Source organism: Cavia porcellus, unplaced genomic scaffold (assembly GCF_034190915.1).
Source record: "Cavia porcellus strain 051 isolate PalLab524CR breed Dunkin Hartley unplaced genomic scaffold, mCavPor4.1 scaffold_6, whole genome shotgun sequence".
In the NCBI taxonomy this organism is placed as follows: domain Eukaryota; kingdom Metazoa; phylum Chordata; class Mammalia; order Rodentia; family Caviidae; genus Cavia; species Cavia porcellus.
In genome coordinates, this window is record NW_026947489.1 from 11,637,096 (window position 1) to 11,660,008 (window position 22,913).

Consider the following 22,913-nt stretch of genomic DNA (forward strand, 5'->3'; position numbering starts at 1 on the left):
GCATATACAGATGAGGACACCTGCCATCTGCCTTTCTGGAAAACAGATGATGAGGAAGGAAGATGCTGTTTATGTGAAGGATTTGCAGTTTCATCAAACTGTGCCAAATGAATATTTTGCATCTTTAAAATGCTCTATTAACAATAGGACCGCTGAAATACCTCTGTAGTAAAGATAGGCTATCCTGCTTGCATTAATTAGGATTTTCTGGTGAAACGGAACATGTTAGCAAAAGTCAAAAATCCTGTGAAAGCATTGTCACGGGTAATTCTATTGAAGGCTCTGAAAGAAAGAGAAAACTTCTCAGGAAAAGATTTCACGTTCTTGGAGGATAGACAAAGAGTCATGAACATAATGTGAGTAGAAAAATGGCTGTAAATGCCATTATAGTGAGGATTCAGGTAAACATTAGGACCATGTTATTGAAAGAAATTGGAGGACATGTGACTTAATCAAAAATGCCAGAGAACTTGCGCATATTGCCCTGAAATATTTTGTGGGATGGCAGAACTTGTGAACAATTAAACTGGAAAGTTGAAATTTTAAGCAAAGATTATCTCTTATTATTTATATGAAACGCAATCAGAAAAAAGAAATTGATGGTGTTGTTGAGCAACTATATATACAAAAACTTGGAGATTTAGAAATTTCACAGCCTCTCCATACTGAAAATAGTAAGAAATCTTGTTCAGATGACAAAATTGAGGATGAGGGTGGGCACATAGTTCATGAAAGGATCATAGGCATAATTTATGAATTTAACTGGTTTTTTCTGCAGAAAGAGATGATGCACTCACAAAGCACTGAGCTAATGGGGACAGAAGAAGAGGACAGAATAATTGTTAGGTGTTGGAGTTCTTGTCTACTAGATGGAAACACTGAAAATTTTTGTTGTGAATATTTTATCTTTCAAGCAAATCAGGGAGATCCCAAAGGTGGTTCTGAAATCACGAGAGTCACCATTCCCAGTACAGCTTCAAAATGCACAGGCCCTGGAGGCAAGCCTGACTCTGTTCCGTTTTCAAAGGCTTTGCTCCCCTCAGAATTGCTGCAGAGGTGGTGTCCTGCCAAGCCCTGGGGGTGATGTTGTTCCCCAGTGGATCAAAAGAAGTCATAATATTTGCCTTGATAGGTTTTAGACTTGTTTGAGGGGAACCACCCCTTCTTTCTTTCAGACTTCTTCCTTTAGGGATGGATATGTCTGTCTTATTTCTATTCCAACAATGTATTTTGTTTGGTTGCACAAATTCATAACTGGAAGAGAATTTTTCTTGAGAAGAATCTTATCTTTTGTCTCATGCATATTTTTTAGATGACATAAGGATAAAGCTTTGGACTTTAGGCTTTAGCATCGATGCTAGAATGAATTAAGACTCTGGGGGTTGTTCCATGAAATGGATGGATTTCTCATATAATAAAGATATTAATATTGAAGTCAAGGGCCAAGTATTATGGATTGGATGTGTGTTTTCCTCAATTCATGTGTTGAAGCTCTAATCTCAGTGTTTTAGATTAAATCAGGATGCTGAGAGGCCCATGATAAGAAGAGGCTAGAGTTCTCAGTGTCTCTCTTTTCATAGCAAAAATTGCAGCCATCTGTAAGCCAGGAAGAGAGCCCTCACCAGAACCAGACCATACTGATATCTTGATCTCTGCATCTAAAAATGTACAATGTGTCTAGTGTTTAAGCCATCCAGTTTATAACTTTCTGATATAGCAGATCAAACAGACTAAAACAGTTTATTTCCAGTTTGTGGCTATTCTGAACAATAACGTTATATAAAAATTCGTGTAAGTATTTGTGGGGAATCTGTGTTTTCATTTCCCTTGGGTGTATCCCTAGAAGTAGAGCTGTTGGACCACATGGAAGGCTGTTTTTAAACTTTTTGAGACACTGTCTAATTGGTTTATAATGTAGCTGCACCATTTACAATTCCATTAGGAATGTTCAAGAAGTTTCCATTTCTCCACATTTCTACCAGCACATGCTCTTACCTGTCTTATTCATGTGCTTTCTAGTGCTTGTCTCATTGTGGTTTGAATTTGCATTTTCTTAATGTCTAATAATCCTGAGGAGGTTTTTATGTATTTATTGGATATTTGTATATCTTAAATAAATGTTGGTTTATGCCATTGTGAACATTTGGCTTGGTTCTTTCTCTTCCTATTACTGAGACATAAGGTTTACTTTTTTGTAAATTTTGGATAAAACTACTTCACAAAAGACAAAGTTATGTGCTTTGCAGAGATTTCTGAATTGTTTGATGGGAATTTTTAGGAGGCTACTGAATGTGGGGTCTTATGATTGTTAGCATTAGGACACAGAACACTTTGTGCTAAGACATCAGGACTCCTTCTCTCTCAGACCTCTCTTCTAGTAATTTCTACTTAGGTTCAAAATAAATTGATTTATAAGTTGTTCAATGGATTCAACAACTGTTCCTTGGGAGTCAGGAATGTCATATTGTTCCTTGGTAGGTTTGGAGGTAAGAAAAAGAAAGAAATGGTTTATTGGTGACAAGAAAACCCTCAAAGAAAACCTGAGGCAGTAGTAAAGAAAATTGGCAATGCAATGATTGAATATCTTTGAAAATGTGACATTTATTACTTAATGACTTTTTTGGGGAGTGTAGTGGACAAGTATATAAAGCACAGATGCACTGGGCTATTGTTTAAAGCAAACCTTTGGAATCTTTCAGACAATGTAGTCAGATGTTATGACTTCACTGACTCTAACTTGGTTTGAAAATACTTGTTTTTTTATGAAAAAATATTTCTCAATGTGTGTAAAGTGAGAATAAAGTCAACTGTGTTATAAAAACTCCAAACTGAATTTATAATGGAAACAAGTATCAGTGTTGATGTGATGCTTGGGACTTTGTTTATCATAATGTGATCCTCATTTCCTTCAGTTGGTGTGTAGTGAGCCTGAGTCTCACGCAAGGTTTCCTTTTGGGCATAGATCTTCCAATGCTCTGTCTTTCTCACTTCATCTCATTTTGTCATCCAGTGTAGCCTAAGTTGAAGAGAATAACAGATATAATTAGTATTCAATTATGAACACCTTCATAAATTTCTTCATGAATTTACACCCTGATGTTCCCCTAATTGCTTTCCTGAATCTATTTTTGTTCTTGGCTTGGTCATTTCTTTTTGCAGTAGGAACATTCTGAACATTCTAGAAAGAGAGAAGTGTGTCTGTAAAATCCCAGAGGAGCTCTAGAGTCCTTGAGGTAATCCATGCAAGTCTTCTAAGTCTTCAGGAAATTCTAGATTAACAACAAAAAAGGCCAATAAAATTCTGGTGGTAAAATTTATATTGGCTCATTAAAATAAGGCATGGAGTAGGGAAGGAGTTGTGTGGTCCAGCAACATATTCCTGTAAAATCCACACATTATAGAGAAGGGGAAATTGTGATTGCTAAATGTTTATAAAAACAACTCCATGCATTATGACACATAATTCTTGTTGCTTTTGTTTTTCTAGCACAAGATAACATTTGCACTTTTCGAAAGATGAAATGTAAAATCAAAGACACTCAGAGTGTCATCTCACAATGAGATTTGCTTTTTTGCTCATGTTATCGCTACACATCATTCCCTCCCCTAACAACCCTTCCATTTTCTTTCCTTTCTTAGCATTGACCTGCAACTTGTATATTCAATATTCCCTTGAAATGGGATTCTCATGAAAATCAAATCAGGATGGAACAGAAAAGATAGCAGAGATTATTCACATTCCTGCTCCGAATTCTTTTAGCCTTTGACAATTGCCCAGTGTTTAGTTTCTCTTCTTAAAAGAACTTCACATTGCTTCTTGATATTGCTTTGCATGAATAATAACATGTGAAGAATACTGAGGGAAATTAATCATTATGTATTAGATTCAGGAATACTGAATCACTGAAAATACATCACTAAGTTTTACCTTGAGTTGTGTGGATTCTTGAAAAGTTATTTACTATGTTTGAGTAAACAGAATCATTTAAAAAATAGTAACAGATTTGTATGTTTAGAACAGCTAAGGTGAGTTGTAGGAAGTGATTAAATGGCATAGCACAGGAAATGATTCCTGCTTGGTTGATTCTTTCAGCACGGAATGTAGCCTGTCACTTGGATGCATAGCACGGCTGCTTCTGTCTGTGCCACAGGAGTGGACCCTCATGTTCACCGTGGAATGGTGTGTAGAAGGTATGAGTTAAATAAAGAAGAAAATGAAATTTAGGGGCTTATAACTTCGTGTCTTCTCTTCCCTTTCTTCTCTATCTGATGATTCACTGGAACTGCATGCACTAAGTGGTGATCCCAGAAGATGGATCATTGATGGATCATGGATCATGAGTCTGTTATTAAACTCCGCCTTTGCTTGAGATCACCCAAGATAAATGAAGAGGCTGGAAAACATCTGAAATTGATTTTATGGTTTTGACATATTCTTTTGTGACATACTTGGTAGAGAACAAGGCCTTACATTCCTGTACTTGTAGAATGCCATCTATCTATGTCTACACCTGTAACTATTTTCCTGTCTCTGGCTATATTTAAATTACCTATATATCTTTTCCATCTCACTTGACAACTAGATTCTCAATTTTCCCCAGTCTTTGTCTCAATGAGCCACTCTCCACTTCCCTCTGGTAGCTACCACCACTGCTTCCATTAAGAGAATGGATAGTTAAGCTCCTGGGCTCTTTATGTAGTTTAGAAACATCAGCAGTTCACAATTTGGTTTCAGGCTAATGAAATATTACTTTACTCGGACGATTCAGTATCTGTATTAGTCAGTATTTACTAGAGTCAGGTGTAGAAGAGTGCAAAGTGTCTGTCTGTATGCTGGTGAGCCAAAGGATCTGGTTGAGGGCAGGAAGCCCATGACACTGTTCCAGGCAAGTCCATATCAGGAGGCTGAGAGGTCTGAGAAAGGAGACTGAAAGATCTATGTCCAAAAGGCTCAAGCGCCAGTGTGGGAAGCTGAAGTGTCTGTGCCAGAAAGCTGAGGGTCTATGCTGGATGACAGAAAATGACATCCAAGCTGAAGACGAGGATTGGAGCTCCCCTGAAGAAAGAAAACAGTCAAAGATTTTTTGAAGAAAAATGCTAAAACTCCTCCAGAGAAAATCTGCTGCAACAAAGCGTCTCCAAGGAAGGTCAGCACAAAATCCTTCCTTCCCATTTTCCTTTTATTCCTGTTCCAAACAATAATCTTCCTTAAGTGGGTTGTAGTCAGGATTCGCAAGGGAATAGATTTAATGCAGGACACATAATTTATAGGGTTATTTTATAGTATTCACCCAAAATGTCAAATACAGAAGTCCATCTGTTCGTGCACTAGAGACCCAAAGAATCCAGCTGAGGGTCTGTATCCCACAGCAATGTCCTGCACAAGTCCAGCTGAAGATGTAAAGCCCATGGTAATTTCCTCCATGAGTCCATCTGGCCATTAGAATGTCTCTTGCAAGTCTGTGTCAAGGACATGCATGGAGAATGCCCAAAGGTCTGTGATGAAAGCTTGAAAGTCTGTGCCAGTGGGATGAAGGATCTGTGCCAGCAGGTGGAGGGATCTGCACTGGAATCAGGAAGCAATGCTCAAGGTGAGGACCAGAGCTACAAGAATGGTAGCCATCTCAATGACAGTGAGGATCCAAGTTCTTCTGATGATAACAGCCAGGTTTATATCGGGAAAACCAAATGCGACAAGCCTCTCCAGGAGAATCAGCGTCACATCATCTTCTATTTTTATTCTAGTTCTATTTTTATGCTTTTGGTAACAAGCCTCAAGTGGCCTTCTCCTCCCAGAGCCATGCTGTCTCAGTTCAGCTGGGTGTCACAAGTTGACCATTCCTTAATCCACTACAGAGGGTCTTTCATATGCAGAACCACACTGATTCAATTCAGCTGGACAATCCCACTCTAGCTGACGATTAATTAGCCACAACATTATTTGATAAGGCAAAATTGTATTTTAGAAAATGGTAGTGTTCTAGTTACAGTCCTATTGATTTGCTAGATGGATCTGTAGTGGACTCATTTGAGATCTTGCCACAGTGAGATTGTTTTTCTTGGAAAACAGAGGCAAGTCCATTAAAAGTAAGTCATGGGACTTGATTATAAGTTTGAACAAGCTACTCATATAATTACTTAGAAAATAGTTACTCAGTGTCTGACTTTTTCTCATATTGACTTAATGTACAAGACATCTCTAAAAAGTAGAAAATACTTCTTACATATGCAGAATAAACAAACTGTCCTGGATAATAAAATGTCCACCTAATTGTATGTGTGGATTTGAGATAGATCTTTCCTGGGGAAAAGTTTCTAGATGTGTAGTCTAAGATAGCCTTGACATTGAACTCACTTCATAGCTCAGCTGGCCTTAAGCTCTGGGAAATCCCCCCGCCTCTGAGTGCCAGGATTACAGGAATATATGCCACCACATCCATCAGGAGACTTTTGATTTTATTCTTCTACTCACAAATTCAATAATCTGTTTCTATTGCTTAGAGTATAGTAGGTTACTTTGTTCCTAATTTTTCACTTTAGCCCTGTAAATCACCCCGGAGAAATAAGCAGGAAGTTGATCCTTCCAACTCCACAGGCCCAAATTCCTGCTTTTCTTTTTCTCTGAGATCCAGGGGCAATGTCAGTCTGGAAGATTTTTCCTCCTTTACATTGCTTATCTTAGGTGTTTTATCACAGTGACAGAAAATGGACTCATATAGATTCTAACTAAATACTTTTGTGAAAATTAAAACTTTTCTTCTTGCCAGGACCCATACCTTCTTGCTAATATCAAGAAAGCAGCCACACGTGATTAGCACTTAACATTCATCTATAGGCATTCAAATTTAAGTGTAAGGTAAAATTTTTAATATTTCAAAATGGTTGTGAAGACTTGTTAGTACGTGATATTCTCTGGATACTCAAACAAGGACAGGAAGAAAGCTACAAATGAGAGCTTTCATTGCAGGGCAAAGAAAGGCAGAAATTTTTGCATTCATTTTATATTTAAGATGTTGCTAATGGCTCCAGGTCCTGGGCTTGGGTCTCTGTGACCTGCTTTGAAGTAGAGAGGCAGACAGGAGAGGGAGGGAGAGAGAGTGTGGCTGAAGATTATGTACAAGGCAGGCAGGTTACAATAAAGGGATGAGGGACAGCCCTGTGCTCCTGGTGCTTCTATGTCCTGCAAGAGCCATGCCTGATATCCATTCTTACAGAACTCTCTTTTCCCGCTTGTCACCTTCCCCCAGCTTCACTCATGAGGTAAAGAACACATTGGTGTGAGAGCCTATCCAAAGCAGATATGCCATGTCCACAGTGCTGCATGGTGGACACATCTGACCTCCCAAAACCCAGCAAAGGCTGGCTATGAGGCTCCTCTTTTGGAAAGCCTTCTGCAACTGCCAAGTACACTGTCTGGCATTTGAGGTGCTTGCACAGAGCACAGACTTCTCTGTGATGAATCTAATGCCAGTGTCTAGTGTGTCCTGATGTGATCCTGTTCTCTGAAACATGCCATGAGCCATTGTAAAGCAATGCATGCAGTGAGTCACGCTCATTGAGCATTTCAAGTGAGTCACTGGATTGCTGTTATACTCAAAGAAAGTAGGCACAGCACTGCATTTTTCATGAATCAGGTGCATTTTCTACAGCACAGAAAGCCTCCCTTTTCTGGACATTGCCAAAAAAATGGGATTGGGTATTTAACATATAGAAAATAGTGCTTTCCTAAAACAAGAAGTGATGCAAGTCATAGATCATCAAACCAATGAACCTGAGTGGAAATATTTTGTTGTTAGTACTCCTAAGTCTTTTTAGAATCACATGCATGTTATTGAATGTCTAACTGTGGGTTTGTAGTAACAGGCTTATCAGTACTGATCGTAGCTGATTGCTCGAGTTCCCAGTATATTGCCTGCATCCCTTAAATGATTTTGACACAAAGGAATGATTGGGACCTGGGAGTACTCCGCTCATACCTCTCCCTGCATCAGAACGCAGGCTTCTGATGGCCAGCTTCTCTACACGTAGGCTCATCCTACCCTGTTCACATCACAGTTTCAACATGCCACTGTTTTGTACATTCCCATGCCAAATACTTAAATATACAAGGACACTTGTGTGTTACCTGTTGTTTCAAACACACTAGAAGTAGACAGGAGAGCTAAGCTGCTTTCCTCAGGGAGTCATTTTAATCAGCTAATATTTAGTGCTCAGATAAAATACTTAGTGACATTTGTAAGCAAATTCTCTTTTGTCAAGGAGATAGACTTTCATTTTCCTGTCCTAACAAGAGAAAATATTTCGATCTCTTGACAGTTTGGAGGTTCATTTTTTCCAGTTGGCTGCAGACTGTAGAGGGGTGACAGCAGCTAGAGGTCCCCTGGCAAGTGCAGGAGTGGCAGATCACTTCTCCCAATTACAGCTCCTTCAGGAGGCCATCAGTATGCACCAGTGGTTTCTCACTGTTTTTTTTTTTTCTTTTTTAGCCAGAAGCAAATGAATATATTATTTGTCAGTAGCATGACATGGGGCAAATGGGTAGGAGAGTCCTGCGTGATTGGCATTCCACGCGTGCATGGGGGTGTGACTATACTTGAAAACTCACTTCCACTGACACTGACATATGAGACATTCCTCAGAGACCTGTCTATCAAACTGCGGAACGCTCTGCAGAAAAATTAGATTACCCATGCTCAGACAGAGGGAGCAACGGCAATTTAGAATAGATCCTTAAATACCAATTACTCTTGTATTTACAAAGCAAATTAAACCCCAATGAAGGACATTGTTCACACACACTAGCTACTCAAACTATGTGTGAATATCGCTCCTTACTACTCTTTGAAATCTCATGAAAAGATGAAAGCACAAACACACTCACCCACCCACCTACCCACACCCACACACACAGTGTGCACTTATTTCTTCCTTTTTAAAATTTAATTTCAATAACTCTGAAAGGCTCACTTTATTTCAGTAGCAAGATGCACTGTTTTACTAATACTGAGATACGACTTGGTTTGCAAACCCAGTGCCTGTATATCTGTTATCTGCATCCAAATAGCCATTATAAATGAGAAACCTGCAGGTGGATTCTTTTTGTCATAGTAGATGCTGGGACATTGCTCTCTGGCTCGTGGTAGGGAAGTGTTGCTGGACTCTGCACGCCATTCGGTGTTTACAGAATTTCAGAAGACAACAGATGGGACAGAACTCCTATGATCAACCCAGGACATTTATGTTCAGGCTTGCCAATGAAATCTATTTTTCCAAGTGAAACTATCAATTGGTATATCATGTAGTGCACAATTCTATATCACAGATGAAATAAAATTTCATTAAAGGACAGGAGAATAGCTCTGGGGAATTTTTTTTCCCAAAGAAGCCAGGGAAGCACACAGTAGTTGCTGGTGCATGGGGGAGGTCAGGTACTCCCCAGAACCTCACAGAGGGCTTTTCAGAACACTGGATAATGAAAGAGACTGGCTGGGATAAGAATTTCTGTCTCATAATGATGTGACAGTGCTAGGCTCTTTGAAACCCCCAGAGTATGTTTTCAAATGCTAATTGAGTGTTTAGATGCCCATCTAGTGGAGTATTTATTTGGATTTATTTACAAATGGTTAGTGACAATTTCTTCCTGATTCTGCAATTGCAGGGGAGTTCTCTGATGTACAACTCCAAAGATTGTGGCTCTTTGCAGATTAGTACTGAGCTTGTTTAGTGTCTCCCTATTTTGATATCTTCCTATATAATGCAGCATGCACTGGTTATCCAGCATTCTGTCATCTAGAAAATTCCATTAACATTTGCATCTGTTCATTGCTAATATTGGGATCATAGATCTAGTTCATCATAGCGATTTTGAAGCAATTTGGATGTCTTTTGAATCAGGTAGATTTTCACTATATTTTTAATGGTGGAAGTGAAGGATCCTCTGGGGTCTTGAGATGTTACAGAGGGTTTGAGAATCATTACAGTGTTAGTGTAAGACAAGTTGGAGGTTGAAAGAAAAGTCATCCTTGTTCAGCTGAGGAGGTTTTCTCAATCACACTTTAGCAGCCTTTGAATGCACCCCTCCCTGAGTTCTGAGTGTGTACATCTGCCAGGCATCATGAGTACACAGGAAGATTAAACACAGGCTGTCAGCATGTACATCTTCAGTACAGAGTGAGACAGACACATACTTTACAGTTATGAAACAGCAATCATAACTCACAGCACAGTTTTGAGGGTAGAGTATGGGTGTGGACTGTCAGAGGCTTGAGAAAGAGGAAAGGGTTGGGATTTGAAGGTGGAGACTGTACTTAGACTGTAAACTCTTGAAAGGAGTTTGAGCTGGGAAGGAGCAGAGAATGAGCAACCATGAGGGATGTGACTCAGCATAATGTCTGTTGGAAGCAGCACAGAGATTAGGGTTCTGAAAGACTGTATTGATCAGCTTTCTATCACTGCAGCAAAATATCTGACACTTATAATTTAAGAGAAGAGAAGTTTGTTTATTCTGGCTCATGGTTCCAGTCTGCTGATGGTTGGTTCTTTCCAAGGCAGAGAGAACATGGTACAAGGGCATCCTGGAGAAATGTTGCTCACCTCATGGTGCAGTGCGAGAAGACAGGGGTCGGGGCCAGATCTAGTCCCAGCATCAGGCCCTGTGACCTCTTCCTCCAACTAGTTGCCACCCTCCTCCTCATAACCCATTTGGGTACGAACTGAACAATGGATTAGTCCATTGAGAAATCCAGTACTCTCCAGAAATCTCCTAATGTAGGCAATCAAATGTAAGAAGGTGACATGCAGTGTTGTATATTCGTGTGGGGTAATTATGGGGAAGGTACAGTACAACATGAAGAAACAGGGCTTCATTCTTAGCTCATAGAAGGCCATGATAGTTTTCAGCAATGGCTTGTTTTAGATTGGAACTTTCTGCAACTTTTTTTTGACTCCATGTCTTCATTGTACCACTCTGCCATAAAAAGAACACATTTGAGTTATTTGTAGAAAAATGGATACAGCTTGAGACCATAATGTTAAGTGAAATAAACTGGATGCTTGGTTTAAATACCATGTTGTTTCTCTCATATAAGAAACCTAAAATAAAGAATAAAATAGGGCTGGGGATATAGCTCAGGGGAGTAAATGCCTGCCTGGCAAGCATGAAGTCATGAGTTCAATCCCTGATACGGAAAAAAAGAAGAATAAACTAAAAGATGAATAAAAAGAAAAAGCAAATGCAAGGTATACTTTGCTTTTATGAAGAGAATCAAGTGATGGAGGGGGAACAAGGGAGGGGGAAAGGGCATAGAAAAAGGAATCATGATGTGTTGCACACAGGAATCAAGTCTCTGTGAGGAATATGATCATAATGTACTACAAATGTCTACAAGAAAGGAGGGATCCAAGAGATGGGGGGGGGAGGGTAAGAAAGGTGAGGGGGTAAAAAGGGAACAAAAGTATGTATGTACATGTAATCACTGCATACAGTAACAGGTGCTAACAAAAATACTCCACTGCTGTTGGGAGCCGCGGCCGACACCGGTCGCCTTACTTGGCGGACGTAGGGCCTGTGGGTGGGAGCGGAGCCTGAGCTAGATTACCCCTCCCATCGAGTGAGTCAAGTTGGCGCCTGCTTCCTGCCCCCTGATTGCCCTGGCGACTTAAACAACCCGCTCTGTAAGATAGTCTGCCTAGCAACAGCTGATGTTAGCCAGTCAGCCCGCATCGCGCGCTTTGAACTGATTGGCTACTGTTGCCCTATAAAAGTGAATGCCTCTCCCGCCACGAGGAAGAAGCACGAGAGAGATAGAGAAAGTCCACCGGCGAGAAAGGGCTGGTGGCAGAGAGGAGGCCTCGCGGGGCCCACGCGGAGACAAATAAAGGCAAGGTTGCACACCGCCAGACTTTGTCGTGTGTCTTTCCTGCCGGCCGGGAGCGACACCGACACACTGCCTGAAGCAGATTGTACCAGAGCTTTCCTGGTCAAAGTCCTGTGGGAGGCCTGCAGCGCCCCTGGTAGGTCCCTAGTGTATGAGGTACTTGGGCACCACCTGGAGACCTGGTAATTTTTTACTATAATTGTTTTACGAAGTCCAGAGGACAAGTGATGAATACCTGGAGGAGTCTGTTGGCAGTGGAACTTAGAGGGATAGGATGATTTGAGAAATGTTTAGAAGGATAAACTGGTAGGTGTAACAGAGGCCTACATAGACATCACGTGTGATTGACTTCACTGCCTCAGTGTGTCTGAGAGACCAGAGTCCTGCTGCTTGACCCTGGGTTGCAGAATCACCTTGTTCACTAGGAAGGAATAAATGATGCTTTCTTCCAGAGAGTAGAAAAACTTCTCAGTGCTGTTGGGTTTGGAGTCCTTCTCAGAGAAGGTCAGTGTCTTTTATGTGTGAGCAGGAGAGAAAGAAAATGTAATTAGAAGGTTGAAAATCAAAGTTCCTTGACTTTCACAAAACCAGAAAAACTTGGCTTCATGTGGCACAAAAAGTTTAAATCTACCTGCAGAGAGGTCCTAGAAGGACATTCTGTACATAGTTGAAAGAACTCAGAGGCAAGAGACAATATTTACTTACTCTATGATCACAGGGAGATTTTAGTATGGCATGGCCCATGCTGGTGGATGGGATCCCGTATACTATTTCTGTCATTTGGAAAAGAGGAGAAAAAGGAATGATCAAGTCAGTAGGCTGATGACCACTCAAGCCTGCCCTCAAAAGGGACTAAGCCTGCATGAGGACACTATCCTTCTGGGCCATACGGAAGACAGAGAGAAAGAGTAGCACAGGTTGGTGGTAGTAGATTAAATACTTGTGTGATGAAGGGAAATTTGAGCTGATTTGATTATAATTCATGAAAACAGAGGAGATGTAACAGTGCAGACAGACATGTAACATGTTGCAGCCGATGCCTGCCAGACCTGAAGGGATTAGATTCATAGATGAGTATGAGTAGAAGATGAGAAGATGAGTCTCATATTGCTAGCTTGAGCCAAAGTTCACATGCTGTAAGAGAATAGGCAACAGAGAGTGTAGATAAGAAAATTCACTCTGAGGGGTGCGAATCTGAAGGTCTGACAGAACTAAGTATAAAGGAGGAAATGTTTAAATGTTTTGAATAATAGCTCTGGGCATAGATGATCTGATGCTGACTTAGAAATGCCTCTGTTTCAGTTTCCTCATCTGGGAAATGAATGCAATGATAGTATGATGGTTAAAAAAAAACTCAATCTCTAGCACTCTATGCATTTGGGAGCTGGGTCTCCTTCCTCCATCCTTGAATCTGGGCAGATTTGTAGCAGGGTCAGACCATAGAGTATGGCAAAAATGTGATTTTAAAGGTCCCATCATAAAAGGCAATCTGGCCTCTGTCTTTTCTGAATGAACTTTCAGAGCCTTGTGGTTCCATATCAGAAGCCAAACTATCATGATGCTTTCATGCTTTGAGTAAGCCCCAGCTAGGAGGAACCATGATATTCTCAGCTGATAGTCCTTGCTCAGGTTCCAGCTGCAGCCAGAATCCCTTACCACAAAGACCGCTAAGGGTGCTTCCGAGTGAGTCCAGACCCCTGATGTTGCATTGCCCCAGTAGACCAGTCTCCCCAGGTGAAGGCCTACACATCGCTGAGCAGCAACAATCCATCCACACTGAATCCTGCATGGGTTACTAAATGCTTGTTTTATTCTATGGTCAAGGCAATTGCTTCATGGCAATAGAGTACTGGTCTGAGATCTCTGAAAAGCAGACAAGCAGAAAAGATTAGATGTGCGACACATTTCTGAGAGGAAGTACCTGGAAGACAAAGTAGAGACAAAGCCAGGAGAAACGAGGAGAGCCATCAGATCTGATGCACATCCTCGTGAAGGAAGAAGTGATGCTCGGGACTGAGGATGTGGCTCAGCAGCAAGGTGCCTGCCTGGCAAGGGTGAGGTCATGAGTTCCATCCCCAGTATAAAAACAAAATGTGTCTATATCTGTTCAATTCTTGGGAAAGCTCAGTGAAGCTATTGGGAGGCCCTCACGCCAAAGCCTCCTGTCAGGGTAGCTTTGGTCTCATAGTTTCAGATCTGCCTTGGTGTCCCAGGAGCATTTAAAACTCTGTGAGGGTTTTAGCTGGAATCTCTCAGTCCATAGCAAGTTCAGAAAGAAGCATTTTTCTGGTCTTCATAGATACTAACTGAAAGAGACAGAATCAGTCTCATCTGACTATTTTGAAAGCTCAATAATGCAATATATGCACTTTGGTTCCAGCAGTATCTGATACATGCTAAGTGTTTAACAAGTATTAGCTATTGCCTTTGAAATAATGATAGTAGATACAATAATCTAGGAACAGTAAAGTTAAAAGATAATTATGCTCTGGATGGATCCGTGGGTATACTGACATTTAGGAGGCACTCAGAAGAAAGAGAACCAGGACTTTAGCTGAATACCTGATATGTGCAGGAAATAAAGACCAATGAATTATAGGTTGTCAGGAAGCAGAGACTGATATTTATAGAGTTTACTGATCTATCCTTAACATGTAGGGGATACTTGGTCAAAGACTAGGAATTATATTTCAAGGAAAGGAAAAGTCTTGGGTAATACATAAGAAAATGGCAGAATATTATCACTTTTAGGCCTCAGATGGAGAAGTGTTTATAGGCAATGTTCATAAATAGCTACTAAAATCATAAATATTCTCTAATGGAAAAGCACATTGCAGGTTGTAGAGAATTTGTATGTGTATGTGTGTGTGCATGTATGTATATGTGTGTGTGTGTGTGTGTGTGTGTGTGTGTGTGTGTGTGTTAGCAGGTGTCTGTGGGAGCGACCTTAGCCTAAACAGGCTTCTGTATCTAACTACAAATCTAAGAATTTAAAATGAATAAAAGAGATAAATATGCTAAATAACATGAAATTTTTCAAATAGCAATATTCAGGCTAAAAGAAACTGGGAAGACAAATCATCCAATTTTTATTAGCTAAGTTGTAAAAATAAAAGGCTTTATATTCCACAAATTGCAGTGTATGAACTTTTTAAGATATAGTTCAAACAAATTACTACAAAATATCTTGCTCATCATAGGGAACATATATGCGAACATTATTTGGATATTTGAAGAAAATAAGAAGTTATTAATATTTGGATTAATTTGATAATGGTATTTATAGGATGATTTTCAAAGGTATTTTTAATCTTTTGAGATATAGAATGAAATATTTAATGATAAAATGATAAAATAAACAGGATTTGCTGCAAAATACCTGAGATGGCAAAAAAAGAAGATAGTTTAAAAAACTGACAATGAATAGAATTTATTATACTAGTCTCTCAATTTTTATGTTTCTGAAATGTACATAAGTTAAATATAAATATTAAAAATTAACAATAAATGTTGGTGGCACTAACAACAAAAAATGAGGGTGTTATCAATAGTGACAAACATTATACATGTCTGGTTATATGAGGACTGAAAAAAGTGGCAAACATTTAGTAACTAGGAAACCAGTGCTATAACTTGTTAAATTTGTGTTAGACATAGATTATTTAAATTTTTCTTTGAGGAAGTTTTATGCAGGAATAAAAATCTCATTGTTGGTAGCTTGAGAGGACCCCAAGTCAAATGATAAATAGAAGGAGGTGGTAAAAGAAGGTAGAAATTAAGTTCATGGGAATAAAGAGATAATAGTGTTTTCCATAAACAGGGAACACATTTTTGGACAGAGAAAACATGATTCAGCTGACCGGAAAGGAATCTAGTAGCCTCAGTGAAGTGTAAAACATGTTTCTCTACTGAAACTGATGCAATGTGATTGTGTAGAGAACATGAGGAGAGTTATGGGGGGTCACTACACCACATTTCCCTAAGAAACTAAGCCCGTTGCCTCCATCTTTACCTGACCTACCCCAGGCTTATTTACTGATACATGCAGATCTGGTTGTATAAAGGTAAATGTTTCCTTAATTGACTAAAAAGAATGTGGTCGAGTCTGGCTGTGGTGCCAACATCTCTTATTCATCAAAACAGGTCAGAAGGCATTCCTGCCCCTAACCAGTGAATGGAGGCTCAAGCAAGACCCTGTGAAATTTCAGGGTTAAGACATGATATAACATTTCTGTGAGACCATGATACTCAAAATGAAATATACTTTCCTGGCAGTAAAGGTGCTGATTTTCCAAACATCAATTTATTTGTTGAGTCACTAATTGAGGAGCCTCTGTGCCTGGTGCAAGAGTGCTTTGTCCCTCCTTTACAAGCCATGCCTGCTTCCCATGGACTCTGCCACATTCTCCACCTGCCTCCCTCATAAATATCAATAAAAGCCATGATCACTCTGATTCTTGGTCCTTTGTTCCACTGAGAGAAATTGACCATCCCAAAACCCCTTGAAATTACAGATCTCTCTTTGTCTTTCTTCATCCATTTGCCACATTGCCAGATGGGAGACTGAAAACTTTGCTAGAGAATCATAAAACTTTGTTGCTGATTGGCTAGTTTTGGTTATAGATCATGAATATGAACTGGCCTGGTCATCATGGTTGATGTGGCATCCCTTAGAATCAGTAAAGACAGTACTTCAAGCACTCACAGCATTTATGGTTTGGTTTGTAGAATATAGTAGAAAATAGGAGTAATAGAGACAGCTGTGCAGCAGAAAGCCAAGATGACCAGCTCTGCTCTTCTATTAGAATCAAGAAAGAGGAATGGTGAGTATGGACAGTTAAACTGGACAAGCTAAAGTGATTTAGGAAGGAAGTTGGGTTCATTCAAACAGGAAATGAAAGTTCTGGTAGAACCAAAAATTACAGCCAGAAAGTGGAATCTAATTTCCTTGAAGTGGTGGTAAATTCTGGAGTGTGAATAAAATGGAATCTTTGTCATGGTCACCGGAGTGGAGAAGGCCAAGAGGTAATATATTGCTTATTTCTTTTTTTGATTCTGGCTTATTTTTCTTAACACAAATTCTCTAGGTTTAAACTCTTATTATAAAAAGACTTTTTTGACACTGAATAATGTTATCATATATATATATATATATATATATATATGGCTATATATGGGTATATACTTATATATGGATATGTATGCCAATTTTCTTCATCATTGTTGGCTACTTAAGTGGATTCCATAGTTTGGGTATTGTCAACAGTGTTGCAGTGGATCTTGTAGTGCACATAGCACTTAGATGTACTGATCTCATTTCCTTTAAGTATATGCACAGAGTGGGACTTTTGGAATACATGGTGAGTCTATTTCAACTTTTTAAAGACTTTTCACATTAGCCTCCGTAGTACTTGTACTAATAAATAATATTTGGATCAAAGAAGTAATCTTGGAATGAATTAAAGCATATTTACCTTTGAATGAAAACAGAGGCACAATTTATCAAAATTTGAGAAGTACAGCAAAAGCAGTGCTAAGAGGAACATTGGTAGCATTGAATGCACACATTTCATAAGAAAACTTACAATTAATAATATAACTTCTGCCTTAGAATACCAAAAGCAGAAATGCAAATTGAATTCAAAATAAGCAGAAGAAAAGAAACAATAGAGATCAGAGCAGAAGTTAATGAAATTAAAATCAGAAACCAACAGAGAAAATTTAAAAAGTCAAAAGCTGGTTTTTGAAAGGATTATGAAAATTGATATGATTTTTTTGGCTAAAAAGAAAGAAAAATATGAAAAATGAAATTGGGGCTATCCTATGGACACTGAAGAGGATCGGACATATGCTGAACAACTTTGTGCTCACAAACTTGACAGCATTGTAAAACAGACTGATTCTTTGGTAGAGACAATGTACTTAAACATATATTACAAGAAGAGAAAACTTTGAATTAGCCTGTTTGTATTAATTAAATTGAATAATTATTAACAACCACATTAGAAAATACAGGCTCAGAATGAGTTTTTTGGTAAATTCTACTTAACTATTTCTAGTTTAAAGAATATATTATGTCACATCTCTATTGACTTCTCCAACGATTAAAGAAGACAGAATAGAGCCATTGAGCCGCTACATGCTGAGTGATACAAGCTAGAGGCCTGCACAGAGAACTCCATCTAGCTTTGCAGCTTCCGTAAGCTGCTTAGAACATGATAGAACACTGTTCAGTGACACTAAACATCTGGGGAGCTTTGGTGCCCCGAGTGGCACAAGCTAAAGGCCTTCACAGTGAATTCCACCTATCTGTAAAGCCTTGGCAGGTTGCTTGGAACCTGGTAGAGCCCCACATAGTGACACTAATCAGTCAGGGAGCTTTGGTACATAGTGGGCAATATTGTTGGGTCCCACCCAGTGATCCCAAGTGGCTGAGGAGCTTCAGTGTGCTGTGTGGCAAGAGCTGAAGGATTCCATTGCATAGTTCATGCAATAAGGTACGAAAAGGGTAAAATCTCTACAGGTTTTGTGGAAACACAGAAAATCTTCAATACTTACCTCTAAAACCTTTACTCATAGATTCGATAACACAGAAGAAATGGACAGATTCCTAGAAACATATGAATTACTAGAGCTGGATTAAGAAGATGTAAAACTGCTGAACAGCCTGATATCAATTAATGAAATTGAAAGTGTAATTAGAATCTTACCAACAAAGCAAAGCTCAGATTCTGATGGATTCATAGGTGAATTGTATAAGAAATTCAAGAAAGACTTAATGTCAACACTCCTCAAACTCTTTAATGAAACTGAAAGGGAAGCAATTCTCTCTAACTCATTCCTGGAAGCAAATATTACCCTAATACCAAAACCAGAAAAGACCCAACCAAAAAAGAGGACTATAGACCAATATCCCCAATGAGCATAGATGCAAATACTCAATAAGATACTGGAAAGCAGAGTGCAGCAAGTCAGCAAGAAGACTATACAACACGACCAAGTGGGATTCACCCCAGGAATGCAGGGATGGTTCAATATATGCAAATCAATAAACATAATGCACCACATCAATAGGGCAAAAGATAAGAATCATATGACCATTTCCATAGATGCAGAAAAAGCTTTTTGATAAAGTCCAGCACTCACTCATGATAAGAACCCTATGGAAAATCAGAATAGATGGTCTTTACTTCAATCTGATAAAAGCCATCTATGACAAACCAACAGCTAGAATCATATAAAATGGTCAAAAGCTGAAAGCTTTCACTCTAAAATCAAGAAATAGACAAGGCTGTCCACTATCACCGCTCCTATTAATATGGTTCTAGAAATGTTAGTCAGAGCAATTAGACAAGAGTGAGAAATAAAAGCAATGAGGGTGGAAAATGGAGAACTTAAATTATTATTATTCCTGTCCCTCAGATAAAGAATTTCTATCTAGAGCATATAAAGAATTAAAAAAAAAAAATCAGGCCTCCAAAATTCAAAGACCCAATCCAAAAATGAGCAACTGAGATGAATACATACTTCCTAGCTAAAGAAATACAAATGTCAAATAAATACATGAAAAAACATTAAGCATCATTGGTCAATAGAGAAATGCAAATTAAAAGAACTCTGAGATTCCATCTCACTCCAGAAAGAGTGGCCAGGATTAAGAAAATCACCAGTAAAAATGGTGGAGAGGCTGTGGGAAAAAATCTTTTCTGCACTGTTAGTGGCAGTGAAACCACTGTGGAAATCAGTCTGGAGATTCCTCAAAAAGCTGGGATTGGAAGACCTATTTGATTCAGCTATCCCAGTTCTGGGCATATTCCCAGAAGAACTGAAAATATCGTATCACAGTGTTATATGTGCACCCATGTTTATAGCAGCACAAGTTGTGATAGCCAATGCTTGAAAACAACTCAAATGCCCATCAATTGTGAAATGAATAAAAAATATGTGGTATTTTTTTGCAATGGAGTGCTACTCAGTTATAAAGGAAGATTACATTTTCTATGTAAGTGGATGCAACTTGATACCATGCTCATAGGTGAAATAAATCAAATCACATGTGTAAATACCATATTATCTCCCTAATGTAAAAAACTGAAAGAGTAAATAAGATATAAAATCTTCAATAAATATTGTAAAAGGGTGAGAAACTGCCCAAAGGAGGAAAAAATAAGGAACAGCAGAAAAGGAAGGGAAAAAAGATATAAATCTGTATATATACATCTAAGGTAGCTAAGCTGATTGCACTACGAATTCTATTAGTTCTTGGAACAGGACAGTTATCATTCATAGGATTAGATCAATTTTGCATGTCCATATCTGGTAATCTGAGCAATTCTTTTGAAAATAACTATGCAAAATAACAACCTTTGTTATGTTCCTACCACCTTGTTTTGAAAGCCTATACTGGTATTGTTTTTGATTTTCTGCTATTGTTATTTGTTTGTGTCTTTTTGTGGGAAACCCTGTAATTAGCCACCATCTTCTATCAACAGACAACAGCCATCTTAACATCCTCTATGAGTTAAGTTTATATTTGGTAGTTAAGTTTTTATTTCTCCTTATCTAGCCTGTTTCCCTGAAGTTACATGTCCCTGTGGTTTGGCCTGTGCAGCGGTTATGATTATGAGCCCGCGCGGGAGTGATTTCCTGCATGCAAGTGATTTGAAATACTATTAACCCCCAGTCTCACTAGGACTTTGCACTGTTGCTAGGTTACCTGCTGACATGTCGGACCCCAACTCCCTCATTCCCCAACACTCTATATAAACGTCTCTCCTTGAATAAACAAGACTTGATCAGAGCACTGTCTTGTCTCCATTCTTTGTGTCTCTTGTCCCTTTCTCATCCCCACTCCCCTTCTAGGGTCTCCATTGACTTACCCATGGGTCGGGACATCTTTTGATTGTTTTTCTTGTATTTTTTTGTTTTGCTTTATTTTTTCCAGTAATACAGAAAAGATACATATACATGTATAGGATTATACATGCCTAGAATTTCTCCTAAAGAATTTAAGAAAATAGATTTTATTATGTGTGATGATATGAACTGCTATTTTGAAGAAAACGAGACATTGTGGTAGCCAATCTTGATTTTCTATCATCTTGTTTTGAAGCCCAATAATGCTTTTATTCTTTATTTTGGTTAGTTTTAGTCTGTTATTGATTTCAATATGTGTGAAGTTATGCACAGGTATTTTGAAGAGAATGAGAGCCACGGTCACCAGTGTTGATTTCCTGCTTTAGGGTTTTGAAGGCCTATAATGCTTTCATTCTATGTTTTGATTGGGTTTATAGTATTTTGTTGTGTTTCAATTTATTGCATATGAATGTATGGACAACTATTTCAAAGAAAAAAAGAGACATTATGGTAGCCAGTGTTAGTTTCCTTTTGTCTTGTTTTGAAGTCCTGTGTTGTTTTTATTGTTTTGTTCTGATCTGCTTTGTTCTCTTTTTCTTTGTTTTATTCTCCTTAAAGAAACCAAAAAAGATACAGAATTTATCCTGACTGAGTCTATATAGTCACCATAAACCTAATACCAACACAAGTGAAAAAGTTGCAACTAAAGAAAACTATAGACCAATATCACTTGTGAACATGGAGGCAAAATTTTTGAAATGATATAAATAAATAAAATACAATAATATATGAAAAACAGAAATTTTTCCTAGTATGCAAGACTGGTCCAACATTTGAAAAACTACACAAACTCTAGAGTTGATATCATGCTCAGTGGTGAAAAGCTAGAAGCTTTCTCACTGTGGTCCTGAACAAAGCAAGGTTGACTTTTCTTGCCACTCTTTTTCATATTGTGTTGGAGACCGTAGCTAACTCTGTAAGACAATAAAATAAAGTAAAAGCCATATTCATAGGAAAAAGAAATAAGCTATGTGTTTTCAGATGATGATTGTCTCTGCAGAAAAAATGACAAATAAATGTTAACAATCAATAATTGCAGGAAGTTTGTAGGTGACAAAGCCTATAAAAATCAAGCACTGACTTATATCCAGAAATGAGCAAACATGTGGAATTTGAAATGATGCAGTTTATGTGAGCATTCACCAAAATATTTGTGCATAATTTAGCAAAAGTAATATTTTGTAATATGTATGAGGAAAATTGATTAAAGAAATAGAGTAAGAAATAAATAAATGAGAACGTATCATAGATAGGATCACCCAGAATCTTCAAGATGTCAATTTTTCTTTCCAATTTGTTGCATAAACTCATTGGCTTCCCTGCAAGTTATTGGTAGATATCAATGAACCAATCCTAAAGTTTGAGTGAAGCAGCATAAAACTCACAACAGCCATGCAATGTGGAAGGAGAATAACAAAGTTAAGAAGACGATTAACTAACTTCAAAGGTTATTATAAACCTATAATATTAATATAGGATGTGGTGTTGGAGAAAAATACAGATAGACCAACAGGATAAGAAGCTCAGAAATAGAAACAAAAATAAAGCCAACTGATATTTGACGAAAGTAAAAGCAATGCAATAGAGAAAAGGTATTCGTTTCAAATAATTGTACGGGAACAATTGAATGTCCACTGCCAAAAGTGAGCCTGGTCACAGACTTTATCATCTTCAAAAATTTATCTTAACATGGGTCATAGGCCTATATGTAAAACTAGAAATTATAATACTAAAATATCACATAAAAAATCTAGATTATCCATGAAAGAATGAATTGATATGCTGGGCATCATTAAAATTAAAATAGTCTGTTAAGAGATTGAAAAAACAAGTCACAGATCAGAAGAAAATGTTTTCAAAAGGCACTTCTGATAAGGACTGTTATCCAAAATATATTAAGAACTCTTGAAGTTCAGCAATAAAACAATCAAATTACCAAAATCTGTCAGAGACATGAACAGATCTCTTAGGTATGCAGAAGGCACATAAGCATATGAAAAGTTCCTCCACATCATATGTCATTAAAGATACGCTAGCTAAAACAAAAATGAGATGCCACTGTGTAACTATTAAAAGGCCAAAGTTAAAGCAGTGCAAAAGTCAAATTCTGGCAAGAATGTG